The following is an 18,926-nucleotide window of genomic DNA, read 5'->3' as shown; positions in this document are numbered from 1 at the left end:
ACAGAATTACCAAATGTACCAGTTGTTTTTGTAAAATGTCTATTAAAAACAGATCCTTTAAAATATTTAAACGATCTAACGACAAATTATTTAAACACACATGATTATAGGATGTAGCCTTATTTTTGTTTTTAGGAGAGAATGTGCCTGCTGAAAAAAACATTATTTTTAAAAAGTGCATTGCAGAATATCAGGAATTTGCTGTGGGACACCTTGAAAACTTTCATACAGATTATTTGCACAGAACTTACAGTCAGTTTGGCTGAGTGGTTAAGGCGATGGACTAGAAATCCATTGGGGTCTCCCCGCGCAGGTTTGAATCCTGCCAACAACGAGAAACTTTTTTACATCGGCTACAATTTCAGAAGTTAACCTTTAGAATTTCTTCCATGTCAGTTTTATAAATAGATGGCTTATTTTGGTGTCACTATTGCCCTTTCACATATTTATTATCGCTACCCCTTTCATATCTTTGCTATAACTCTCGTCCTACATTAGCGCTGGTGCAAACACTTCAAATTATTATACCCTGGCTCTCTCAGTCATACCATTCATGCACTTGAAACTTACTTTACCAATAAAAGAAGCAAATAGAAAAATAAAACAAAAGTGCTTGCTGGATTAGGCAAACACACTTCATAAAACTGCATTTTCTTTTCTATTCTCCCCGTGTTACAAGCTTAACTGCTCCCTGTGTAATTTCTCTTAGCCTGCTGTCCCAGGAAGAGAATTTTATCTACAGGCTCTTTCTGTGTTTTTTTCCTAGTCTTTCTTTCCCTTTTCTTAGATTTGTAACTGTTCCTTTACGTGCTCTATTTAGGCGCCATTAATCTCATTTGAGCTCCTTGTACCTGCTGCTGTTTTCTCCACACCTCATACTGCCTTTTCCCTCTTTCTCTCTTTCTCTGAGGTTGTTGGCTACTTTCCAAAGCTTCTGATGCCCCAATGTTCCTTCATCTTGTTGTCAGACGTGAATTGGAAAAGCAACCAAATTAACAAGCCTTTACCACTCATACATGGCAGAGGTTTATACTTTATTTCAATGAGCTAAGAAAAGCGTGTTGTGGGGCCCCTAGGAGCCATTGTGCTTGCTTCATCATAATTAGGCACGCAGTCATTAGCCGCAGCTCTGATCATGGGTCACTGAGGTCAGTTTCAATAATTCCTCAAAAACCTAACCATGCAGTCCCCCCTAACTGTGTAGTTATCTTGCTTTACTGCTGTTTGTGTGATTAGCTGGGAGGAGCTCACGGCAGCATCCTCCCTATCAAAGTGTAGATGGACCGCTCCTTAACTCTTTCTTGCTTCACATACAGATGGCTTGAGGAGGTACAGGGGAGATGCAGGTCTACTAGACAGAATAGAAGATCTGCGCCAGGTGTGTTTCTCTGCATTGGTGTCCCATCACAGGCCCACAAGTGTATGTGTGATCTTTGACTATTGGCAGTTCACAAGCAGGCGGCCAGGAAACGGTTTCAGCCTATCAACCACTGAGGAGACAAAGCCTTTGTATAAGGAATGAGGAAGCAATGAACACATTCAGCCTATCACAGGAGTTCCCTGAGTGTTCCGAATTATAAATTCTCCATGTCACTGTATGTTATTGAGCCCAAGTAGCTCGCTGTGATCGTATAGTGGTTAGTACTCTGCGTTGTGGCCGCAGCAACCTCGGTTCGAATCGGAGTCACGGCATTGTGGTTGTCAATGTCACGGCAGTTGGGTTTTTCTTTTACAGAATTACCAAATGTACCAGTTGTTTTTGTAAAATGTCTATTAAAAACAGATCCTTTAAAATATTTAAACGATCTAACGACAAATTATTTAAACACACATGATTATAAGATGTAGCTATATTGTACCTACTGACATAAATTATCGTTCTTGAACCTATTTGAGGTGGGGGAATGGAGCTCTCCCCATGCCAATCAGAATGCAGTTGCAGTTGAGTGACCTGTGTTGTGGCTGTCTAGAGGGAATGCACAAATGTAGCTGTCTCGCAGCCCAATCCAGACGTCAATTGGTGACAGGTTTTCAGGCAAATAGAGCAGTAAGTGCAGAGAAATGCTCCCTCTCTAAAAATGGCATTTATAAAATAGTAAAGTTAAATCCAACCTCACCAGTAAATAGGATTTATCAATAAATAAATAAAGCTTCTCCTCTCTGATATGGAATTACCTTCCAAAAAGTATAAGGGAATACCCAATGTTAACCTATGAGAGTGGTAGACCTCACTGTAGTGAAAAATGTAATAGACTGTTTGGTACTACCAGGACATGCAAACTACCACAGTACATGTCTTACCTTTTACTTACATAGCATGATGCCCCTAGGACTACCTAGGGCCTACCTTAGGGGTTAATTATATGTAATAAAATTGGAGTTTAAGGCTTGGCAAGTAGTTTTAACTGGCAAGTCGAAGTGGCAGTACACTGCAGCACAGGCACTGCAGTAGCAGGCTTGAGACAGGTTTGAAATGCTACTTCTTTGGGCGGCACAATCAGTCCCTGGGTATATGGTATACCACTTTACAAGGGGCTTTCAAGTCAATTAAATCTGTCAGCCAGGTATACTCCAATTACACACATGATTAGGGAAGAAGCACGTGCACTTCAGCACTAATTAGTAGCGATAAAGTGATCAGAGTCCTAAGGCCAACAAAAAGATACAGCAAAATGAGTAGGTGAAAAGCAATAAGGTAGGGTTGAGGCCACCTTAAGAATGCAAGGTCTAACAAAAACAAACTAAGGATAACATGAGTAAAACATCAGGTGTCTCTACGGCATTTGGTGAGACAAGTGTGCCTTCTTTTATCTTCCATAAATGCAATCTTTCCCTGACCCCTTTATTATATAGCTCTTCAAGTAAAAAAGATAAAGCACTTACAAAGGAGCCTCAAATACTCAAAGATGGTAGACTTCTGTAATATGGGCCATAGACTAAAAGCAGCACGAAAACAGAGTGCAATAGGGTCCCAAAAACTTGAGTGCCACATGAGAGTATGCATGAAAGCCTATCCTTTTCCAAACTAGAGATATACTGATGCAATTTTTGTTTTTAGGAGGGAATGTGCCTGCTGAAAAAAACATTATTTTTAAAAAGTGCATTGCAGAATACCAGGAATTTGCTGTGGGACACCTTGAAAACTTTCATACAGATTATTTGCACAAAACTTACAGTCAGTTGTTGTGGCCGAGTGGCTAAGGCGATGTACTAGAAATCCATTTGGGTCTCTGCGCAGGTTCGAATCCTGCCAATAACGAGAACATTTTTAACATCGGCTACAATTTCAGAAGTTAACCTTTAGAATTTCTTCCATGTCAGTTTTATAAATAGGTGGCTTATTTTGGTGTCACTATTGCCCTTTCACATATTTATTATCGCTACCCCTTTCATATCTTTGCTATAACTCTCGTCCTACATTAGCGCTGGTGCAAACACTTGAAATTATTATACCCTGGCTCTCTCAGTCATACCATTCATGCACTTGAAACTTACTTTACCAATAAAAGAAGCAAATAGAAAAATAAAACAAAAGTGCTTGCTGGATTAGGCAAACACACTTCATAAAACTGCATTTTCTTTTCTATTCTCCCCGTGTTACAAGCTTAACTGCTCCCTGTGTAATTTCTCTTAGCCTGCTGTCCCAGGAAGAGAATTTTATCTACAGGCTCTTTCCGTGTTTTTTTCCTAGTCTTTCTTTCCCTTTTCTTAGATTTGTAACTGTTCCTTTATGTGCTCTATTTAGGCGCCATTAATCTCATTTGAGCTCCTTGTACCTGCTGCTGTTTTCTCCACACCTCATACTTCCTTTTCCCTCTTTCTCTCTTTCTCTGAGGTTGGTGGCTACTTTCCAAAGCTTCTGTTGCCCCAATGTTCCTTCATCTTGTTGTCAGACGTGAATTGGAAAAGCAACCAATTTAACAAGCCTTTACCACTCATACATGGCAGAGGTTTATACTTTAATTCAATGAGCTAAGAAAAGCGTGTTGTGGGGCCCCTACGAGCCATGGTTTTTGCTTCATCATAATTAGGCACGCAGTCATTAGCCACAGCTCTGATCATGGGTCACTGAGGTCAGTTTCAATAATTCCTCAAAAACCTAACCATGCAGTCCTCCCTAACTGTGTAGTTATCTTGCTTTACTGCTGTTTGTGTGATTAGCTGGGAGGAGCTCACGGCAGCATCCTCCCTATAAAAGTGTAGATGGACCGCTCCTTAACTTTTTCTTGCTTCACATACAGATGGCTTGAGGAGGTACAGGGGAGACACAGGTCTAATAGACAGAATAGAAGATCTGCGCCAGGTGTGTTTCTCTGCATTGGTGTCCCATCACAGGCCCACAAGTGTATGTGTGATCTTTGACTTCTGGCAGTTCACAAGCAGGCGGCCAGGAAACGGTTTCAGCCTATCAACCACTGAGGAGACAAAGCCTTTGTATAAGGAATGAGGAAGCAATGAACACATTCAGCCTATCACAGGAGTTCCCTGAGTGTTCCGAATTATAAATTCTCCATGTCTCTGTATGCTATTGAGCCCAAGTAGCTTGCCGTGATCGTATAGTGGTTAGTACTCTGCGTTGTGGCCGCAGCAACCTCGATTCGAATCCGAGTCACGGCATTGTAGTTGGCAATGTCACAGCAGTTGGGTTTTTCTTTTACAGAATTACCAAATGTACCAGTTGTTTTTGTAAAATGTCTATTAAAAACAGACCCTTTAAAATATTTAAACGATCTAACGACAAATTATTTAAACACACATGATTATAAGATGTAGCTATATTGTACCTACTGACATAAATTATCGTTCTTGAACCTATTTGCAGTGGGGGGAATGGAGCTCTCCCCCATGCCAATCAGAATGCAGTTGCAGTTGAGTGACCTGTGTTGTGGCTGTCTAGAGGGAATGCACAAATGTAGCTGTCTCGCAGCCCAATCCAGACTTCAATTGGAGACAGGTTTTCAGGCAAATAGAGCAGTAAGTGCAGAGAAATGCTCACTCTCTAAAAATGGCATTTATAAAATAGTAACGTTAAATCCAACCTCACCAATAAATAGGATTTATCAATAAATAAATAAAGCTTCTCCTCTCTGATATGGAATTACCCCCCAAAAAGTATAAGGGAATACCCAATGCTAACCTATGAGAGGGGTAGACCTCACTGTAGTGAAAAATGTAATAGACTGTTTGGTACTACCAGGACATGCAAACTACCACAGTACATGTCTTACCTTTTACTTACATAGCATGATGCCCCTAGGACTACCTAGGGCCTACCTTAGGGGATACTTATATGTAATAAAATTGGAGTTTAAGGCTTGGCAAGTAGTTTTAAATGGCAAGTCGAAGTGGCAGTACACTTCAGCACAGGCACTGCAGTAGCAGGCTTGAGACAGGTTTGAAATGCTACTTCTTTGGGCGGCACAATCAGTCCCTGGGTATATGGTATACCACTTTACAAGGGGCTTTCAAGTCAATTAAATCTGTCAGTCAGGTATACTCCAATTACACACATGATTAGGGAAGAAGCACGTGCACTTCAGCACTGATTAGTAGCGATAAAGTGATCAGAGTCCTAAGGCCAACAAAAAGATACAGCAAAATGCATAGGTGAAAAGCAATAAGGTAGGGTTCAGGCCACCTTAAGAATGCAAGGTCTAACAAAAACAAACTAAGGATAACATGAGTAAAACATCAGGTATCTCTACGGCATTTGGTGAGACAAGTGTGCCTTCTTTTCTCTTCCATAAATGCAATCTTTCCCTGACCCCTTTATTATATAGCTCTTCAAGTAAGAAAGATAAAGCACTTACAAAGGAGCCTCAAATACTCAAAGATGGTAGACTTCTGTAATATGGGCCATAGACTAAAAGCAGCACGAACACAGAGTGCAATAGGGTCCCAAAAACTTGAGTGCCACATGAGAGTATGCATGAAAGCCTATCCTTTTCCAAACTAGAGATATACTCATGCAATTTTTGTTTTTAGGAGAGAATGTGCCTGCTGAAAAAAACATTATTTTTAAAAAGTGCATTTCAGAATACCAGGAATTTGCTGTGGGACACCTTGAAAACTTTCATACAGATTATTTGCACCAAACTTACAGTCAGTTGTTGTGGCCGAGTGGTTAAGGCGATGGACTAGAAATCCATCGGGGTCTCCCCGCGCAGGTTCGAATCCTGCCAACAACGAGAAACTTTTTAACATCGGCTACAATTTCAGAAGTTAACCTTTAGAACTTCTTCCATGTCAGTTTTATAAATAGGTGGCTTATTTTAGTGTCACTATTGCCCTTTCACATATTTATTATCGCTACCCCTTTCATATCTTTGCTATAACTCTCGTCCTACATTAGCGCTGGTGCAAACACTTCAAATTATTATACCCTGGCTCTCTCAGTCATACCATTCATGCACTTGAAACTTACTTTACCAATAAAAGAAGCAAATAGAAAAATAAAACAAAAGTGCTTGCTGGATTAGGCAAACACACTTCATAAAACTGCATTTTCTTTTCTATTCTCCCCGTGTTACAAGCTTAACTGCTCCCTGTGTAATTTCTCTTAGCCTGCTGTCCCAGGAAGAGAATTTTATCTACAGGCTCTTTCCGTGTTTTTTTCCTAGTCTTTCTTTCCCTTTTCTTAGATTTGTAACTGTTCCTTTACGTGCTCTATTTAGGCGCCATTAATCTCATTTGAGCTCCTTGTACCTGCTGCTGTTTTCTCCACACCTCATACTGCCTTTTCCTTCTTTCTCTCTTTCTCTGAGGTTGGTGGCTACTTTCCAAAGCTTCTGATGCCCCAATGTTCCTTCATCTTGTTGTCAGACGTGAATTGGAAAAGCAACCAAATTAACAAGCCTTTACCACTCATACATGGCAGAGGTTTATACTTTAATTCAATGAGCTAAGAAAAGCGTGTTGTGGGGCCCCTACGAGCCATGGTGCTTGCTTCATCATAATTAGGCACGCAGTCATTAGCCACAGCTCTGATCATGGGTCACTGAGGTCAGTTTCAATAATTCCTCAAAAACCTAACCATGCAGTCCCCCCTAACTGTGTAGTTATCTTGCTTTACTGCTGTTTGTGTGATTAGCTGGGAGGAGCTCACGGCAGCATCCTCCCTATAAAAGTGTAGATGGACCGCTCCTTAACTCTTTCTTGCTTCACATCCAGATGGCTTGAGGAGGTACAGGGGAGATGCAGGTCTAATAGACAGAATAGAAGATCTGCGCCAGGTGTGTTTCTCTGCATTGGTGTCCCATCACAGGCCCACAAGTGTATGTGTGATTTTTGACTCCTGGCAGTTCACAAGCAGGAGGCCAGGAAACGGTTTCAGCCTATCAACCACTGAGGAGACAAAGCCTTTATATAAGGAATGAGGAAGCAATGAACACATTCAGCCTATCACAGGAGTTCCCTGAGTGTTCAGAATTATAAACTCTCCATGTCACTGTATGATATTGAGCCCAAGTAGCTTGCTGTGATCGTATAGTGGTTAGTACTCTGCGTTGTGGCCGCAGCAACCTCGGTTCGAATCCGAGTCACGGCATTGTAGTTGGCAATGTCACAGCAGTTGGGTTTTTCTTTTACAGAATTACCAAATGTACCAGTTGTTTTTGTAAAATGTCTATTAAAAACAGATCCTTTAAAATATTTAAACGATCTAACGACAAATTATTTAAACACACATGATTATAAGATGTAGCTATATTGTACCTACTGACATAAATTATCGTTCTTGAACCTATTTGCGGTGGGGGGAATGGAGCTCTCCCCATGCCAATCAGAATGCAGTTGCAGTTGAGTGACCTGTGTTGTGGCTGTCTAGAGGGAATGCACAAATGTAGCTGTCTCGCAGCCAAATCCAGACGTCAATTGGAGACAGTTTTTCAGGCAAATAGAGCAGTAAGTGCAGAAAAATGCTCACTCTCTAAAAATGGCATTTATAAAAGAGTAAAGTTAAATCCAACCTCACCAGTAAATAGGATTTATCAATAAATAAATAAAGCTTCTCCTCTCTGATATGGAATTACCCCCCAAAAAGTATAAGGGAATACCCAATGCTAACCTCTGAGAGGGGCAGACCTCACTGTAGTGAAAAATGTAATAGACTGTTTGGTACTACCAGGACATGCAAACTACCACAGTACATGTCTTACCTTTTACTTACATAGCATGATGCCCCTAGGACTACCTAGGGCCTACCGTAGGGGTTAATTATATGTAATAAAATTAGAGTTTAAGGCTTGGCAAATAGTTTTAAATGGCAAGTCGAAGTGGCAGTACACTGCAGCACAGGCACTGCAGTAGCAGGCTTGAGACAGGTTTGAAATGCTACTTCTTTGGGCGGCACAATCAGTCCCTGGGTATATGGTATACCACTTTACAAGGGGCTTTCAAGTCAATTAAATCTGTCAGTCAGGTATACTCCAATTACACACATGATTAGGGAAGAAGCACGTGCACTTCAGCACTGATTAGTAGCGATAAAGTGATCAGAGTCCTAAGGCCAACAAAAAGATACAGCAAAATGCGTAGGTGAAAAGCAATAAGGTAGGGTTCAGGCCACCTTAAGAATGCAAGGTCTAACAAAAACAAACTAAGGATAACATGAGTAAAACATCAGGTATCTCTACGGCATTTGGTGAGACAAGTGTGCCTTCTTTTATCTTCCATAAATGCAATCTTTCCCTGACCCCTTTATTATATAGCTCTTCAAGTAAGAAAGATAAAGCACTTACAAAGGAGCCTCAAATACTCAAAGATGGTAGACTTCTGTAATATGGGCCATAGACTAAAAGCAGCACGAGCACAGAGTTCAATAGGGTCCCAAAAACTTGAGTGCCACATGAGAGTATGCATGAAAGCCTATCCTTTTCCAAACTAGAGATATACTCATGCAATTTTTGTTTTTAGGAGAGAATGTGTCTGCTGAAAAAAACATTATTTTTAAAAAGTGCATTGCAGAATACCAGGAATTTGCTGTGGGACACCTTGAAACTTTCATACAGATTATTTGCACAAAACTTACAGTCAGTTGTTGTGGCCGAGTGGTTAAGGCGATGGACTAGAAATCCATTGGGGTCTCCCCGCGCAGGTTCGAATCCTGCCAACAACAAGAAACTTTTTAACATCGGCTACAATTTCAGAAGTTAAACTTTAGAATTTCTTCCATGTCAGTTTTATAAATAGGTGGCTTATTTTGGTGTCACTATTGCCCTTTCACATATTTATTATCGCTACCCCTTTCATATCTTTGCTATAACTCTCGTCCTACATTAGCGCTGGTGCAAACACTTCAAATTATTATACCCTGGCTCTCTCAGTCATACCATTCATGCACTTGAAACTTACTTTACCAATAAAAGAAGCAAATAGAAAAATAAAACAAAAGTGCTTGCTGGATTAGGCAAACACACTTCATAAAACTGCATTTTCTTTTCTATTCTCCCCGTGTTACAAGCTTAACTGCTCCCTGTGTAATTTCTCTTAGCCTGCTGTCCCAGGAAGAGAATTGTATCTACAGGCTCTTTCCGTGTTTTTTTCCTAGTCTTTCTTTCCCTTTTCTTAGATTTGTAACTGTTCCTTTATGTGCTCTATTTAGGCGCCATTAATCTCATTTGAGCTCCTTGTACCTGCTGCTGTTTTCTCCACACCTCATACTTCCTTTTCCCTCTTTCTCTCTTTCTCTGAGGTTGGTGGCTACTTTCCAAAGCTTCTGTTGCCCCAATGTTCCTTCATCTTGTTGTCAGACGTGAATTGGAAAAGCAACCAATTTAACAAGCCTTTACCACTCATATATGGCAGAGGTTTATACTTTAATTCAATGAGCTAAGAAAAGCGTGTTGTGGGGCCCCTACGAGCCATGGTGCTTGCTTCATCATAATTAGGCACGCAGTCATTAGCCACAGCTCTGATCATGGGTCACCGAGGTCAGTTTCCATAATTCCTCAAAAACCTAACCATGCAGTCCCCCCTAACTGTGTAGTTATCTTGCTTTACTGCTGTTTGTGTGATTAGCTGGGAGGAGCTCACGGCAGCATCCTCCCTATAAAAGTGTAGATGGACCGCTCCTTAACTTTTTCTTGCTTCACATACAGATGGCTTGAGGAGGTACAGGGGAGACACAGGTCTAATAGACAGAATAGAAGATCTGCGCCAGGTGTGTTTCTCTGCATTGGTGTCCCATCACAGGCCCACAAGTGTATGTGTGATCTTTGACTTCTGGCAGTTCACAAGCAGGTGGCCAGGAAACGGTTTCAGCCTATCAACCACTGAGGAGACAAAGCCTTTGTATAAGGAATGAGGAAGCAATGAACACATTCAGCCTATCACAGGAGTTCCCTGAGTGTTCCGAATTATAAATTCTCCATGTCACTGTATGCTATTGAGCCCAAGTAGCTTGCCGTGATCGTATAGTGGTTAGTACTCTGCGTTGTGGCCGCAGCAACCTCGGTTCGAATCCGAGTCACGGCATTGTGGTTGACAATGTCACGGCAGTTGGGTTTTTCTTTTACAGAATTACCAAATGTACCAGTTGTTTTTGTAAAATGTCTATTAAAAACAGATCCTTTAAAATATTTAAACGATCTAACGACAAATTATTTAAACACACATGATTATAAGATGTAGCCTTATTTTTGTTTTTAGGAGAGAATGTGCCTGCTGAAAAAAACATTCTTTTTAAAAAGTGCATTGCAGAACATCAGGAATTTGCTGTGGGACACCTTGAAAACTTTCATACAGATTATTTGCACAAACCTTACAGTCAGTTGTTGTTGCCAGTTAAGGCGTTGTTGCTGGTTAAGGCGATGGACTAGAAATCCATTGGGGTCCCCCCGCGCAGGTTCGAATCCTGCCAACAACGAGAAACTTTTTAACATCGGCTACAATTTCAGAAGTTAACCTTTAGAATTTCTTCCATGTCAGTTTTATAAATAGGTGGCTTATTTTGGTGTCACTATTGCCCTTTCACATATTTATTATCGCTACTCCTTTCATATCTTTGCTATAACTCTCGTCCTACATTAGCGCTGGTGCAAACACTTCAAACTATTATACCCTGGCTCTCTCAGTCATACCATTCATGCACTTGAAACTTACTTTACCAATAAAAGAAGCAAATAGAAAAATAAAACAAAAGTGCTTGCTGGATTAGGCAACACACTTCATAAAACTGCATTTTCTTTTCTATTCTCCCCGTGTTACAAGCTTAACTGCTCCCTGTGTAATTTCTCTTAGCCTGCTGTCCCAGGAAGAGAATTTTATCTACAGGCTCTTTCCGTGTTTTTTTCCTAGTCTTTCTTTCCTTTTTCTTAGATTTGTAACTGTTCCTTTACGTGCTCTATTTAGGCGCCATTAATCTCATTTGGGCTCCTTGTACCTGCTGCTGTTTTCTCCACACCTCATACTGCCTTTTCCCTCTTTCTCTCTTTCTCTGAGGTTGGTGGCTACTTTCCAAAGCTTCTGATGCCCCAATGTTCCTTCATCTTGTTGTCAGACGTGAATTGGAAAAGCAACCAAATTAACAAGCCTTTACCACTCATACATGGCAGAGGTTTATACTTTAATTCAATGAGCTAAGAAAAGCGTGTTGTGGGGCCCCTACGAGCCATGGAGCTTGCTTCATCATAATTAGGCACGCAGTCATTAGCCGCAGCTCTGATCATGGGTCACTAAGGTCAGTTTCAATAATTCCTCAAAAACCTAACCATGCAGTCCCCCCTAACGGTGTAGTTATCTTGCTTTACTGCTGTTTGCGTGATTAGCTGGGAGGAGCTCACGGCAGCATCCTCCCTATAAAAGTGTAGATGGACCGCTCCTTAACTCTTTCTTGCTTCACATACAGATGGCTTGAGGAGGTACAGGGGAGATGCAGGTCTACTAGACAGAATAGAAGATCTGCGCCAGGTGTGTTTCTCTGCATTGGTGTCCCATCACAGGCCCACAAGTGTATGTGTGATCTTTGACTCCTGGCAGTTCACAAGCAGGCGGCCAGGAAACGGTTTCAGCCTATCAACCACTGAGGAGACAAAGCCTTTGTATAAGGAATGAGGAAGCAATGAACACATTCAGCCTATCACAGGAGTTCCCTGAGTGTTCCGAATTATAAATTCTCCATATCACTGTATGTTATTGAGACTAAGTAGCTCGCCATGTTTGTATAGTGGTTAGTACTCTGCGTTGTAGCCGCAGCAACCTCGGTTCAATTCCGAGTCACGGCATTGTGGTTGGCAATGTCACAGCAGTTGGGTTTTTCTTTTACAGAATTACCAAATGTACCAGTTGTTTTGTAAAATGTCTAATAAAAACAGATCCTTTAGAATATTTAAACGATCTAACGACAAATTATTTAAACACACATGATTATAAGATGTAGCTATATTGTACCTACTGACATTAATTATCGTTCTTGAACCTATTTGCGGTGGGGGGAATGGAGCTCTCCCCCATGCCAATCAGAATGCAGATGAATGCAGTTGCAGTTGAGTGACCTGTGTTGTGGCTGTCTAGAGGGAATGCACAAATGTAGCTGTCTCGCAGCCCAATCCAGACGTCAATTGGAGACAGGTTTTCAGGCAAATAGAGCAGTAAGTGCAGAGAAATGCTCACTCTCTAAAAATGGCATTTATAAAATAGTAAAGTTAAATCCAACCTCACCAGTAAATAGGATTTATCAATAAATAAATAAAGCTTCTCCTCTCTGATATGGAATTACCCCCCAAAAAGTATAAGGGAATACCCAATGCTAACCTATGAGAGGGGCAGACCTCACAGTAGTGAAAAATGTAATAGACTGTTTGGTACTACCAGGACATGCAAACTACCACAATACATGTCTTACTTTTTACTTACTTAGCATGATGCCCCTAGGACTACCTAGGGCCTACCTTAGGGGTTAATTATATGTAATAAAATTGGAGTTTAAGGCTTGGCAAGTAGTTTTAAATGGCAAGTTGAAGTGGCAGTACACTGCAGCACAGGCAGTGCAGTAGCAGGCTTGAGACAGGTTTGAAATGCTACTTCTTTGGGCGGCACAATCAGTCCCTGGGTATATGGTATACCACTTTACAAGGGGCTTTCAAGTCAATTAAATCTGTCAGTCAGGTATACTCCAATTACACACATGATTAGGGAAGAAGCACGTGCACTTCAGCACTGATTAGTAGCGATAAAGTGATCAGAGTCCTAAGGCCAACAAAAAGATACAGCAAAATGCATAGGTGAAAAGCAATAAGGTAGGGTTCAGGCCACCTTAAGAATGCAAGGTCTAACAAAAACAAACTAAGGATAACATGAGTAAAACATCAGGTTTCTCTACGGCATTTGGTGAGACAAGTGTGCCTTCTTTTATCTTCCATAAATGCAATCTTTCCCTGACCCCTTTATTATATAGCTCTTCAAGTAAAAAAGATAAAGCACTTACAAAGGAGACTCAAATACTCAAAGATGGTAGACTTCTGTAATATGGGCCAAAGACTAAAAGCAGCACGAAAACAGAGTGCAATAGGGTCCCAAAAACTTGAGTGCCACATGAGAGTATGCATGAAAGCCTATCCTTTTCCAAACTAGAGATATACTCATGCAATTTTTGTTTTTGGGAGAGAATGTGCCTGCTGAAAAAAACATTATTTTTAAAAAGTGCATTGCAGAATACCAGGAATTTTCTGTGGGACACCTTGAAAACTTTCATACAGATTATTTGCACAAAACTTGCAGCCAGTTGTTGTGGCCGAGTGGTTAAGGCAATGGACTAGAAATCCATTGGGGTCTGCCCGCGCAGCTTCGAATCCTGCCAACAACGAGAAACTTTTTAACATCGGCTACAATTTCAGAAGTTAACCTTTAGAATTTCTTCCATGTCAGTTTTATAAATAGGTGGCTTATTTTGGTGTCACTATTGCCCTTTCACATATTTATTATCGCTACCCCTTTCATATCTTTGCTATAACTCTCGTCCTACATTAGCGCTGGTGCAAACACTTCAAATTATTATACCCTGGCTCTCTCAGTCATACCATTCATTCACTTGAAACTTACTTTACCAATAATAGAAGCAAATAGAAAAATAAAACAAAAGTGCTTGCTGGATTAGGCAAACACACTTCATAAAACTGCATTTTCTTTTCTATTCTCCCCGTGTTACAAGCTTAACTGCTCCCTGTGTAATTTCTCTTAGCCTGCTGTCCCAGGAAGAGAATTTTATCTACAGGCTCTTTCCGTGTTTTTTTCCTAGTCTTTCTTTCCCTTTTCTTAGATTTGTAAATGTTCCTTTACGCGATCTATTTAGGCGCCATTAATCTCATTTGAGCTCCTTGTACCTGCTGCTGTTTTCTCCACACCTCATACTGCCTTTTCCCTCTTTCTCTCTTTCTCTGAGGTTGGTGGCTACTTTCCAAAGCTTCTGATGCCCCAATGTTCCTTCATCTTGTTGTCGAACGTGAATTGGAAAGGCAACCAAATTAACAAGCCTTTACCACTCATACATAGCAGAGGTTTATACTTTAATTCAATGAGCTAAGAAAAGCGTGTTGTGGGGCCCCTACGAGCCATGGTGCTTGCTTCATCATAATTAGGCACGCAGTCATTAGCCACTGCTCTGATCATGGGTCACTGAGGTCAGTTTCAATAATTCCTCAAAAACCTAACCATGCAGTCCCCCCTAACTGTGTAGTTATCTTGCTTTACTGCTGTTTGTGTGATTAGCTGGGAGGAGCTCACGGCAGCATCCTCCCTATAAAAGTGTAGATGGACCGCTCCTTAACTTTTTCTTGCTTCACATACAGATGGCTTGAGGAGGTACAGGGGAGATGCAGATCTACTAGACAGAATAGAAGATCTGCGCCATGTGTGTTTCTCTGCATTGGTGTCCCATCACAGGCCCACAAGTGTATGTGTGATCTTTGACTCCTGGCAGTTCACAAGCAGGCGGCCAGGAAACGGTTTCAGCCTATCAACTACTCAGGAGACAAGCCTTTGTATAAGGAATGAGGAAGCAATGAACACATTCAGCCTATCACAGGAGTTCCCTGAGTGTTCCGAATTATAAATTCTCCATATCACTGTATGTTATAGAGACTAAGTAGCTCGCCGTGATTGTATAGTGGTTAGTACTCTGCGTTGTGGCCGCAGCAACCTCCGTTCAAATCCGAGTCACGGCATTGTGGTTGGCAATGTCACGGCAGTTGGGTTTTTCTTTTACAGAATTACCAAATGTACCAGTTGTTTTGTAAAATGTCTATTAAAAACAGATCCTTTAAAATATTTAAACGATCTAACGACAAATTATTTAAACACACATGATTATAAGATGTAGCTATATTGTACCTACTGACATTAATTATCGTTCTTGAACCTATTTGCGGTGGGGGGAATGGAGCTCTCCCCCATGCCAATCAGAATGCAGATGAATGCAGTTGCAGTTGAGTGACCTGTGTTGTGGCTGTCTAGAAGGAATGCACAAATGTAGCTGTCTCGCAGCCCAATCCAGACGTCAATTGGAGACAGGTTTTCAGGCAAATAGAGCAGTAAGTGTAGAGAAATGCTCACTCTCTAAAAATGGCATTTATAAAATAGTAAAGTTAAATCCAACCTCACCAGTAAATAGGATTTATCAATAAATAAATAAAGCTTCTCCTCTCTGATATGGAATTACCCCCCAAAAAGTATAAGGGAATACCCAATGCTAACCTATGAGAGGGGCAGACCTCACAGTAGTGAAAAATGTAATAGACTGTTTGGTACTACCAGGACATGCAAACTACCACAATACATGTCTTACCTTTTACTTACTTAGCATGATGCCCCTAGGACTACCTAGGGCCTACCATAGGGGTTAATTATATGTAATAAAATTGTAGTTTAAGGCTTGGCAAGTAGTTTTAAATGGCAAGTTGAAGTGGCAGTACACTGCAGCACAGGCACTGCAGTAGCAGGCTTGAGACAGGTTTGAAATGCTACTTCTTTGGGCGGCACAATCAGTCCCTGGGTATATGGTATACCACTTTACAAGGGGCTTTCAAGTCAATTAAATCTGTCAGTCAGGTATACTCCAATTACACACATGATTAGGGAAGAAGCACGTGCACTTCAGCACTGATTAGTAGCGATAAAGTGATCAGAGTCCTAAGGCCAACAAATAGATACAGCAAAATGCGTAGGTGAAAAGCAATAAGGTAGGGTTCAGGCCACCTTAAGAATGCAAGGTCTAACAAAAACAAACTAAGGATAACATGAGTAAAACATCAGGTTTCTCTACGGCATTTGGTGAGACAAGTGTGCCTACTTTTATCTTCCATAAATGCAATCTTTCCCTGACCCCTTTATTATATAGCTCTTCAAGTAAAAAAGATAAAGCACTTACAAAGGAGCCTCAAATACTCAAAGATGGTAGACTTCTGTAATATGGGCCATAGACTAAAAGCAGCACGAAAACAGAGTGCAATAGGGTCCCAAAAACTTGAGTGCCACATGAGAGTATGAATGAAAGCCTATCCTTTTCCAAACTAGAGATATACTCATGCAATTTTTGTTTTTAGGAGAGAATGTGCCTGCTGAAAAATACATTATTTAAAAAAAGTGCATTGCAGAATACCAGGAATTTGCTGTGGGACACCTTGAAAACTTTCATACAGATTATTTGCACAAAACTTACAGTCAGTTGTGGCCGAGTGGTTAAGGCGATGGACTAGAAATCCATTGGGGTCTACCCGCGCAGGTTCGAATCCTGCCAACAACGAGAAACTTTTTAACATCGGCTACAATTTCAGAAGTTAACCTTTAGAATTTCTTCCATGTCAGTTTTATAAATAGGTGGCTTATTTTGGTGTCACTATTGCCCTTTCACATATTTATTATCGCTACCCCTTTCATATCTTTGCTATAACTCTCGTCCTACATTAGCGCTGGTGCAAACACTTCAAAATATTATACCCTGGCTCTCTCAGTCATGCCATTCATGCACTTGAAACTTACTTTACCAATAAAAGAAGCAAATAGAAAAATAAAACAAAAGTGCTTGCTGGATTAGGCAAACACACTTCATAAAACTGCATTTTCTTTTCTATTCTCCCCGTGTTACAAGCTTAACTGCTCCCTGTGTAATTTCTCTTAGCCTGCTGTCCCAGGAAGAGAATTTTATCTACAGGCTCTTTCCGTGTTTTTTTCCTAGTCTTTCTTTCCCTTTTCTTAGATTTGTAACTGTTCCTTTATGTGCTCTATTTAGGCGCCATTAATCTCATTTGAGCTCCTTGTACCTGCTGCTGTTTTCTCCACACCTCATACTGCCTTTTCCCTCTTTCTCTCTTTCTCTGAGGTTGGTGGCTACTTTCCAAAGCTTCTGATGCCCCAATGTTCCTTCATCTTGTTGTCAGACGTGAATTGGAAAAGCAACCAAATTAACAAGCCTTTACCACTCATATATGGCAGAGGTTTATACTTTAATTGAGCTAAGAAAAGCGTGTTGTGGGGCCCCTACGAGCCATGGTGCTTGCTTCATCATAATTAGGCACGCAGTCATTAGCCACAGCTCTGATCATGGGTCACTGAGGTCAGTTTCAATAATTCCTCAAAAACCTAACCATGCAGTCCCCCCTAACTGTGTAGTTATCTTGCTTTACTGCTGTTTGTGTGATTAGCTGGGAGGAGCTCACGGCAACATCCTCCCTATAAAAGTGTAGATGGACCGCTCCTTAACTTTTTCTTGCTTCACATACAGATGGCTTGAGGTGGTACAGGGGAGATGCAGGTCTAATAGACAGATTAGAAGATCTGCGCCAGGTGTGCTTCTCTGCATTGGTGTCCCATCACAGGCCCACAAGTGTATGTGTGATCTTTGACTTCTGGCAGTTCACAAGCAGGCGGCCAGGAAACAGTTTCAGCCTATCAGCCACTGAGGAGACAAAGCCTTTGTATAAGGAATGAGGAAGCAATGAACACATTCAGCCTATCACAGGAGTTCCCTGAGTGTTCCGAATTATAAATTCTCCATGTCACTGTGTGCTATTGAGCCCAAGTAGCTCGCCGTGATCGTATAGTGGTTAGTACTCTGCGTTGTGGCCGCAGCAACCTCGGTTCGAATCAGAGTCACAGCATTGTGGTTGGCAATGTCACGGCAGTTGGGTTTTTCTTTTACAGAATTACCAAATGTACCAGTTGTTTTTGTAAAATGTCTATTAAAAACAGATCCTTTAAAATATTTGAACGATCTAACGACAAATTATTTAAACACACATGATTATAAGATGTAGCCTTATTTTTGTTTTTAGGAGAGAATGTGCCTACTGAAAAAAACATTATTTTTAAAAAGTGCATTGCAGAATATCAGGAATTTGCTGTGGGACACCTTGAAAACTTTCATACAGATCATTTGCACAAAACTTACAGTCAGTTTGGCTGAGTGGTTAAGGCAATGGACTAGAAATCCATTGGGGTCTCCCCGCGCAGGTTCGAATCCTGCCAACAATGAGAAACTTTTTTATATCGGCTACAATTTCAGAAGTTAACCTTTAGAATTTCTTCCATGTCAGTTTTATAAATAGATGGCTTATTTTGGTGTCACTATTGCCCTTTCACATATTTATTATCGCTACTCCTTTCATATCTTTGCTATAACTCTCGTCCTACATTAGCGCTGGTGCAAACACTTCAAACTATTATACCCTGGCTCTCTCAGTCATACCATTCATGCACTTGAAACTTACTTTACCAATAAAAGAAGCAAATAGAAAAATAAAACAAAAGTGCTTGCTGGATTAGGCAAACACACTTCATAAAACTGCATTTTCTTTTCTATTCTCCCCGTGTTACAAGCTTAACTGCTCCCTGTGTAATTTCTCTTAGCCTGCTGTCCCATGAAGAGAATTTTATCTACAGGCTCTTTCCGTGTTTTTTTCCTAGTCTTCCTTTCCCTTTTCTTAGATTTGTAACTG

At 40.8% G+C, this 18,926-nt stretch overlaps 6 non-coding genes across 6 annotated transcripts; all 6 read left to right on the top strand.

The window, feature by feature from the left end:
• Positions 1-6,106: 6,106 nt before the first annotated feature.
• Positions 6,107-6,188, top strand: TRNAS-AGA (transfer RNA serine (anticodon AGA)). The gene has a single exon. It is a non-coding gene; the product is annotated as a tRNA-Ser (tRNA).
• Positions 6,189-7,474: 1,286 nt separating this feature from the next.
• Positions 7,475-7,546, top strand: TRNAH-GUG (transfer RNA histidin (anticodon GUG)). The gene has a single exon. It is a non-coding gene; the product is annotated as a tRNA-His (tRNA).
• Positions 7,547-9,033: 1,487 nt separating this feature from the next.
• TRNAS-AGA (transfer RNA serine (anticodon AGA)) lies at positions 9,034-9,115 on the top strand. The gene has a single exon. It is a non-coding gene; the product is annotated as a tRNA-Ser (tRNA).
• Positions 9,116-10,401: 1,286 nt separating this feature from the next.
• On the top strand, positions 10,402-10,473 carry TRNAH-GUG (transfer RNA histidin (anticodon GUG)). Its single transcript has one exon. It is a non-coding gene; the product is annotated as a tRNA-His (tRNA).
• A 3,246-nt stretch (positions 10,474-13,719) lies between these two features.
• Positions 13,720-13,801, top strand: TRNAS-AGA (transfer RNA serine (anticodon AGA)). The gene has a single exon. It is a non-coding gene; the product is annotated as a tRNA-Ser (tRNA).
• A 2,851-nt stretch (positions 13,802-16,652) lies between these two features.
• On the top strand, positions 16,653-16,735 carry TRNAS-AGA (transfer RNA serine (anticodon AGA)). Its single transcript has one exon. It is a non-coding gene; the product is annotated as a tRNA-Ser (tRNA).
• The last annotated feature ends 2,191 nt before the right edge of the window (positions 16,736-18,926 follow it).

The sequence above is a fragment of the Lissotriton helveticus genome, chromosome 12 (assembly GCF_964261635.1).
Source record: "Lissotriton helveticus chromosome 12, aLisHel1.1, whole genome shotgun sequence".
In the NCBI taxonomy this organism is placed as follows: Eukaryota; Metazoa; Chordata; class Amphibia; order Caudata; family Salamandridae; genus Lissotriton; species Lissotriton helveticus.
Note: the sequence above shows the minus strand (reverse complement) of the source record. Positions and strands in the feature narration are given on the sequence as shown.